Source organism: Cryptomeria japonica, chromosome 5 (assembly GCF_030272615.1).
Source record: "Cryptomeria japonica chromosome 5, Sugi_1.0, whole genome shotgun sequence".
Taxonomy (NCBI): Eukaryota; Viridiplantae; Streptophyta; class Pinopsida; order Cupressales; family Cupressaceae; genus Cryptomeria; species Cryptomeria japonica.
The window spans coordinates 596,881,826-596,891,533 of NC_081409.1; positions in this window are offsets into that span (position 1 = coordinate 596,881,826).

A 9,708-nucleotide genomic window follows, 5' to 3' on the forward strand; every position below is an offset into this window, starting at 1 on the left:
TTAATCTTTTAAATTGTTCTGCTTGCCACTTGGCAAAAAAACCATGGCATATGTATGGTTTTATCAACTTACGAAAATTTTCCATAAATGTTCCAATAGGTATTTCCTCTTATACATAATCTAGTCTTGTAGATTCCTTTCCAAATTTTGTTTCAAATTTTTTGTACTTGTAACTCTTGCAATTTACCATCTTCCTCATGTCAGTATCTTCATCTCTCAAAGGCAATTTAGCCAAGTCCCCACATGTTCCACAAATTCCTCTTATGCAATTTATTTGACCGGTTGCATTATCATCTGATTTATCACATAAGATGGAAGCTATGAATTGACTTGTTCATTTAGGAGGAGCATTTTCATAACCATCATTATCTTCTCTAATCTTTCGAAACACCTGATAGTACAAGTCAAATTCGATGTGATAACGACAACAACAAGTTTTGAAAACTTTGTTTAACTTCACATAATATGGCCTTAACCGTTCAAACATGGTTTGTCCAATCTTTATATGAGGGTTTGTTTTAGTAAACAATACATACAATTCATGTTTTGTTGTGTCTATCCAATGTTTTACATGGAGATCATAACGATCATGACCAATCCTTTGCTTGATAACATCTCTACTATTTGATGAAGGGTGAGTATTATCATTCCAAAAACATGTCACAAAGTTTCTAACATCTTCAATTCTATCAGAATGAGGAGCTCTACACATAATTGCCCAATTCCCTTCTGAGGTAGTATCATCCAAAATCTTTCTCCTTTTAACATATTTAGATATTGTCCTTCTACTAAAACCAAACTCAGATGACAATGAAGAGATTTGTCTTTTTTGAGGCAATCTTTCATTTACTAAAGATGTCAACATCACTCTTCTTGAAATGGTCTTATCTAGTTTTCGAGATTTTTTACCAATGTTCACCAAACCTTTCTTAACATTATCAACAATAGATTTTTGTAGCTGAGAAGATTTCCTCTTTTGACTTGTTGTATCTATACCCAACAATTTCATTGGATCTATTAAGTCTTTATAAGTACAATTGATAACAATTGAGCTTTTTCTAGTGTAGTATCAAGATTGTTGAAATGCGACATTATTTCTGTAGACACCTAAAATTGTCCAATCTAATTAAATAAATATTTTATTTATTTAATTATCTAAGCTTAATTTTTCTATTAATTAAATAAATTTTTATTTATTTAATTAATTCATTTATCCTCTTCTAGCCTTATTTCTCATTTAAATAAATACATTTATTTATTTAAATTATCCTTTTCCTAAATTAAATAAATATCTTATTTATTTAATTGATCCCACTTCCTCTATTAATTAAATAAATTTTTATTTATTTAATTAATTCATTAACCTTTTCTACTCATGACACATGTCATTCATCTCTTAATTCATACATTACCTACCTCTTTCATTATTTTATTATTTTCTTTTACCTACCCTCTAATCATAGCCGACCTCCTTTTACACCTCTCAATCTTATCCCTCCATTTCATATAGTGTCTTCTATATAAGGAGATACTTCCTTCATTATCAAACCCTAATGAATCATCTTTTATGCAATTGACTACACTACGATCCTACTTGCAACCACATTCCATTCTTTGTTGAGCTCTTGTGCATATAAAATTTGAGAGCAAATATATCAAGCAAGATCAATGGAGATAGGAAGAATGGAGATCAAAAACCCTATTGGACATGTGATGGTATAATCTTTGTGATTTCATTTGATTTGCATTGTCTTAGGTGATCTTCATATGTTATGGTGGATCTTTGTTGTTGTTAGGCTAGGGTTTTGTGGTTGAATCTATTTAGCCTTTCAATATCGTTATTCTTGTTATCCATTTTCACCATATACATTTTGGCACACCTGGTGGGACTCTTGTCCCTTTTGCATTTAACATTTTGTTGCAGATTTTGTGTTTGAAGTTGCAGATCTGGCATTTTCGACATTTTCGTGTCTGTGCACTTTCGGGTCGCGTTTTTGATTTTTTGCCGCGTCTGTGACATCTGGAACTGCATCTGCATCTTCGACATTATTTCACTTTTTTTTGCAGATTGCGGGATCGCGTTTGTGTTCCCGAATCGCGTCTGTGTTTTTGGCAATATTTTCATTTTCCAGATTGTAGGTTTTCATTATAGGCGCGTCTGGGGGCACTTTAATCGCGTCTGCGAGATCTAATCATGTTTGTGATCATTTTAATTGTGTCTGTGCTCTGTAGGATTTTCTGTTTTGCATTTTTTTTTTGCAGAAATGCGTCTGTGTTGTGGAATCGCGTCTGTGGGCAATTTAATCGCGTCTGTGAGATCTAGTCGCGTCTGTGATCATTTTAATCGCGTCTGTGCTCTACAAGATTTTTTGTTTTGCATTTTTTTTGTAGAAACGCGTCTGTGAGGTGTTAAAACACGTCTGTGTTGTGGAATCACGTCTGTGTAGGGCGGAATCGCGTCTATGTAAGGTAAAATCGCGTCTGTGTTTTCAAAAAATAAAAATAAAAATTTAGGTTTTCATTTTTTGCCATTTTGTCTTGCATTTAATGTTTCAGATCCAGTTTATTTTGAGCTAACATTTTCAGATCTAGCTAACGAAATTGGTGGAGTTTGTCTTGAAAGCAAAATCGTTTGGTTGAAGGCCCCTATTTTCACAAAGAATTTTGGATTTAAAATTTACCTAACTTGTGTGCTTGCAGGAAGGGGTGATTATTTCAAGCAACCCAAACTACTAACAACTCTTTGTTGTAGGTCCTTGGCAAGGGTTTTTGGATTTTTTATTGTGTGCCTTGTTTTCATAGACTAGCAAACACTTCAATTGGTGCACTTAAATTGAATCATTGTCTTTTGTGTCTTGAGCAATAGGCTCTTTTTGTTTAATCTTTAGAGGGCCTATCTTCCCGTGTGGTCATTAGGACTACTAGTGAGAAGAGAACGACCCAAGTGGTAACGAGGAAAACCCACCTCTTCTGAACCACTATAAACAACTGTATTCATGGTGAAAACTATGGATAATGTGTGCTGATTAGTTCATACCGACACTATGTCTCCCCATAAACCCATTTGATCAAATTTATTTGATCAGTTGTAGGGCATAACCCCTACCGGCTGGGAGCCTTCTGTATTTACAGAGTTGAAAGTGCCGCACGTATGGCCACACGAGCGGATGCCCTTACTAGCACCTTTTTGTTTTAGAAGCACAAATCCTTCTAGTTGTTGGGGCAGGAGGTCGGACCTCTGGTAGCGGCCCACACACATAAGGTTCTTAGTAGAGATACAAAGTTCGCCATGAGGAGTTTTCATGGGGACTGATGCTTGGCTAACCCAAGAAGTGAGTGCCAAGGGTGGAGCCAGTGAGGTCAAGCATCTAAGTATCCACTCTGAATAGCGTAGCCTCGGGGGAAAAACCTCATGTGGGATCAACAACTATTGTCTTGGCCAGCCATAAGAATTGTGCTTGACTTATTTTAAACATTCAAAACATTCAAGACCAAACATCAAAACATTGTGTCTTTCGTGTCTTCAAGTGTATGCAAAACAATTTTACATCAAAACAACACACTTTTCTTGGAGTCATTTTGAGTCTAGACACTTGCAAACATTGGGTCTTCATCAACACTATGTCCTCTTGTCACGAAAAACAGTCAAACAGTCAGATTTGGTCACAACAAAAACGACTTCATAGATTGGAAAAAATTGCACAAATTTTGTAGAAACGCGTCTGTGTCTGACATAATAGCATCTGTGTTGTATAACCACGTCTGTGAAGGACAGAAACGCGTCTGTGTTCTCAGAATCAACATTGCAATTTGCACAAAATCTCAGAGGCGCGTTTGTGTTGAACAGAGCCATGTCTGTGTCGGGAAACCGCGTTTGTGAAGTATACAGGCGCGTCTGTGTTTAGAATTGAAAAACTGTTACAGTCCAGCAAACAAACACAGTCAGTTTCAGAATTCTTGAGCTTCCTAGGTCATTTCTCCAGGGTTTCATTTAGCATTCAACCTGTCTTTGGGTCTCACAAAGTCCATCATTGCTTCACACCTCACATTACATTCACAATTGTCTAAACTTGAGAAAAAGGTCACTTGCTTGTCCTCATCATACTTTGTCAGCACACTACATACAATAACACTTTGCTAAGTGGTCCCTCATCAAGGTTTCTTACCTTTGGGTCTCATTTGGTCTTACTTAGAGTCAAGGTCAACTTACTTCATCAAGAGAAACTATCCTCTCTTTGGAAGTCACACCTACTCTACTACATACATACTTGGTCTTACACTTTGGACATTGCAAGTACACCTTAGATTCATTTACATTCCATCCAACCCTTGGTCTTCCATACTTTTTCCATTTTCATCTAGTCTCACACATCTCGGTCAATACCTAGTTCATGGTTGAAACCCATCTTCAAAAATCTAGGAGAGAAACTAAAGAGGCTCAAGAGTCCACAAACATGAGTTCTTATGAGTATGATAATGATATCTTTTTCAATTCCGATCATACTACATTACCTGACATGGATGCCTATAGAAACATTCCAAATGTTGAGAACATGGACACTACAAACAACAATGCTACACATAATGACAACATGGACAACTTTTCCATACATTCAGCAAATGTGGAAGAATCCATTATGAATCCCCATTTCAATCGATTGGTTGGGGAAATAATGAGGAGGGATAGACAATACTTCTTACAAATGATGGCACAAAGTGGGGCCAAGATACCTCATGATTTTGACATGTCTCAAATAATGGAAAATTGACCTTTGCAACAAACTCACTCGAACATGGATCAAAGGAGGCCTAATAGTGGAGGCAATAGGGACCACATATGGTACCTGAATCACCATCATCTTTATTTCAAAAACCAGAGGTCCCACATACACATGGTCAAGCATATGATACTAACCTTCGCAGACCATTATGGAAGTCTTATGCAGATAGATATGCTCAATCCCATATCAATGCTAAGGATCAACCACCAAAGCAATTGGATATTCAAAGGCATTCTCAAAATTTGGACACAAGGAAACCCCGTGTCAAATTTGGGGGCAACACATTAGAACATGACATGCCTGTAGAGTATGGTATACATGCACAAAATAGATACGGTGTTCCTCAACATGAATCTATACCAAGTGGTCCATATACGCAGCATAATTATAGACCTCCTCCATATGAACATGTGTATGGTCAATATCATCCATATATGCAACATTCTCTTCCTCCAATTGGTGCCTCAAGCATGAGGTATGGTCCAAGAAGTCGATCTCCACCTAAGAGCAATTTGGAGCAACAAATCAGGGACTTACAAAAGAAAATGGAGGACATAAATACACCAAAGCCAACATACACAATGAGAGACATATGTCCTTATCCATTTGACAAGAGCATTCCAATGCCTCCTTTTCCTACACACTTTGTGACGCCTAAATTTGATAAGTATAGAGGAAAAGGGGATCCTAAGGCACACATAAGATAGTTTTTTATAGCTTGCATTGAGGTAGTAGCAGAAGAGACATATTTGATGAGATTATTCCCACAGAGCCTAGGTGATCAAGCTATGGAATGGTTCTCCCAACTTCCACCTGGCATTAAGTGATGGGGTGACTTAGCAGAGGCATTTATCCAACATTTCTCCTACAACATAGAGACAGACGTATCAGTCACTACTTTGCGCAACACCAAGAAAAGGGATGGAGAATCTTTTTCATCATTTTTACAAAGATGGAGAAATTTAGCCAGCAGATGCTCTTGTGAAATTCCACAAAAACAAATGGTAGAGATGTTCACACAAATTGTTAACAAAGACATTGGCTATGATCTAAGGAAAGCTTGTTTGTCCACCTTCAAGGACGTCATTGAAAAAGGCTTAGCGATAGAAAAGGTCCTAATTGAACAAGGAGTCATTAAGATATTCAAGGAAAAGACAAGCCAAGATTTTGGAATAAAAACAAGAACACAGTGAATGATGGTGTTGTTGACGCCAACACAGTGCGACCCAAATTCATCTTTTCGGGATCAAGTTCTACAAACAATCAAGTGAATACTCAAACAACTTCCAGATCACGAAGGAAGTACACTCCATTGGGAGAAAAACTTGAGTCAGTCTTCAAGAAGCTAGTGGCAAACAAGGTAATCACAGTTCCAGATTTTCCTCCATATGAACCAAAGGTTAAACCAAATTGGTGGAATGATGATGAGTATTGTGAATTTCATAAGAGCAAGGGTCATAAGACAGGAAATTGCCATCGACTGAAGAACATCATACAAGATCTCATTGATAGAGGTGACATTGAGATTGAGGGACATTCCTCCAATCAAGAACATGAGATGTTTAAGGAACCATTCCCAAAGCATGACAAGGGAAAAGCTAAAGCCACAGATGACCAAACCAACTATACCAGAGCATCCTACAACTATGATTCAACTATCAATCACATCTCAATGGACAATTATGTCTCTACTATTATCATCAAGGACAAAAACCCTGAGAATTCTACCCAGAGACCCAGGATTGTCCTAAAAGGTGTTGGATCTTCTTTCGAACCTACCTCTGAATGTAATGTCACAACCCGCCAAGGTAAAATCACTTTGTAGGGCGCTCCAGCCAATAACACCACTTCCTCATCAACCAAACTTGAATATGACCTTGTAGAATAGTTAGGGAAGACACCCGCACTCATCTCCATCCTTGAGCTATTACGCATATCCCCCACTCATAAAGCCATTCTTGACAAAATCTTGAGTGAAACTGCTATTCCTACTGATCTGAACGTGGACCAGTTTCAAGCCATGGTGGGATACCTTTCCGTTCCACATTCCCTTACATTCACAGAAGACGATGACACCTCTGTAAGTCAGCCACATAATGCACCACTACACGTTGAAGCCTTCATACACAAACATCGAATAAAAAGAGTCCTGATAGATTGAGGAGCAGGTCTAAACATTTGCACATTGAGCACTATTAAACAATTGGGATATTCTGATAAAGCTGTGAATTCTACAAATCAAATCACCACTAAGGCATATGATGACGAAGAGAATTCATCCAAGGGCACAGTCACCTTACCTCTCAGAGTTGGGCCAGTTACAAAGGATGTGGTTTGTCAAGTCCTAGACCTGGATCTCACTTATAACATATTACTAGGACGTCCTTGGATTCATGAAATGAGGGCAGTCCCATCCACATATCACCAATGAATTAAGTTTCCTCATAATGGAGTGGAAGTAATAGTTAATGGCAATCCTAATCCATTCATATACTTCAATAACCTGAGATCAAAGACTGAGACCATCATTCCCAGTAATCGTGAAGCTGATCCTTCCTCGGCATACATTGATCCTGAGTCATTAAAACCTTCGACATCAAAACAAAGTGAGCTTAAAGGCAAGTTTCAAGACAAGGGCATGGGGGAATACACTTTAAATCAGACCATTTACTTACGACAAGTCATGAGTTCCCCAAAAGAATATGGAAGACCGCATCCTAACAAGCAAGTATCCATCATGATACTCAAATGGGACCCTACTACCTTTCAAAGATGGGGTGAACTAGAAGAGGAAGATTTATACAAAATTCTTTACAAAGACATTGAAGATGACACACAAGACCACATTAGTCTACCATGTGAGAAATATGGCAAAGGCTTCAAAATTCTACAAAAATTCGGGTATGATGGAAAAAGCCCTCTTGGGTTACGAAAGGAAGGCATCATTGAACCTTTACAACCTGAATTGACTTTCAAAAAGGAATGCTCGAAAGGACTTGGTTTCCTGACTTCCAAGGTCCACACTCAAAGGACAGAAGAAGCCTTACAAATCCAAGCTGCCAAAATTCAACAAGAGGATCGCTATTCCACAGACTCCAACGAATGGGAATGGGGTTCAGATAAGTCCTCCAGTGACTACGAGCTCACCAAGACATTCAGAGAGCCAGATAAATCCACAGAAGAAGAGGAATTTTATAACAAGTTCAGAGTTGGTCAAGAAACAACCCATGAGGATTCCACACAGTCCTTGTCTCAAGGTCCTAGGTTGAAATCACATAGGATGAGAACACCTGTCCCAGAATGCGCTACTAGTGATGATAATTTGGATTCGTTCACGATCGAGACTGATGAGGAGAGTGCCATCGATGACCTCGATAATTACCTTGACATACCCGAATATAACTACATCTTCACTCTTAGCCCCGCTAACTTCAAGGACATTAACGGCCTTCCCCTTGTTCACCACCAACTCATTGACTGGGATCATGAAGGACCTGCACAGTTTGACACATTCTAAAATGATGAAGCTTTTATTGACTATCTTGGCATACGAGATGATCTTCCTCCTGGGGACCATAAGGTGGGATACACTATAGAGCTCAATAGCGTGGCATATTTTGGTGAGGGTGTCAGACCTTCCAATAGCAAAAATGTGAAAATAAGAACAAATCAAGGGTCTTATGGCAAAAACCACACTGTGGCGCTGTCTGACCCCACAAAAGTAAAAAGAAAGGACGTATCTGAGGGCGAAAACCTCTCTGAGGCACCCGAAGATGGAAGGCTCGACATTCTCCCAGCATCATATGAGGAAAAGTCATCCATGTTGGTAGAGGAGACTATCAAAACAAACATTGGTACAGAAGAGGTTCCACACAACATATTCCTAGCTCAATCGTTGACAGAGTCAGAAAGGTCAAAATTCATAAGTTTCTTCAAAGAACGACAAATCAACTTTGCCTGGTCATATGCTGATATGCCTGGATTAGACCCGGATTTGGTAATGCATCATTTGATAGTTAAACCGGGGGCAAAACCAGTGAAACAAAAATTAAGAAAGATGCATCCACAAGTGGAATTACTAGTCAAAGCAGAACTTGAGAAATTATTGGATGTCGAATTCATACGCCCAATTGATTATCCTGAATGGATCTCTAACTTAGTGCCTGTCAGTAAACCAGATCGCAGCATCAGAATATGTACAGATTTCAGAGACATTAACAAAGCTTGTCCAAAGGATGACTTCCCATTACCAAATATTGACTTGATTGTCGATCTCACAGCAGGTCATGAAATGTTATCGTTGATGGATGGATTCTCTGGTTATAATCATATAAGGATCGCACCCAAGGATCAACACAAAACATCATTCACTTGTCCATGGGGAACTTTCTGCTGGAATGTCATGCCCTTCGGGCTAAAGAATGTAGGTGCTACATATCAAAGAGGCATGACTACTATCTTTCATGATCTCATGCACGTAACTGTGGAAGATTATGTCAATGACCTCTTGGGCAAATCAATAGACAGAAATACACATTCGGACATACTTTCAGTCGTCTTTGATCGATTGGAAAAATACAAAGTAAGATTAAACCCCAAGAAATGTGTCTTTGGAGTAACCTCCGGGAAGCTCCTAGGATTCATTATATCCAAAAGAGGAATTGAAGCTGATCCAGCAAAAGTCAAAGCTATCTTGGAGATGCAACCACCAAGAAATATTAGTCAACTTCGATCCTTACAAGGTAGACTCCAGTCCATACGAAGATTCATAGCGCAACTTGCAGATAAGTGTAATCCTTTTTAGCACTTGCTACATAAAAACATCAAATTCAAATGGGATGATAACTGTCAACAGGCTTTCCAGACACTCAAAGATTATCTTCTAAATCCTCCAGTTCTGATGCCACCAGTTCCAGATCAGCCTCTG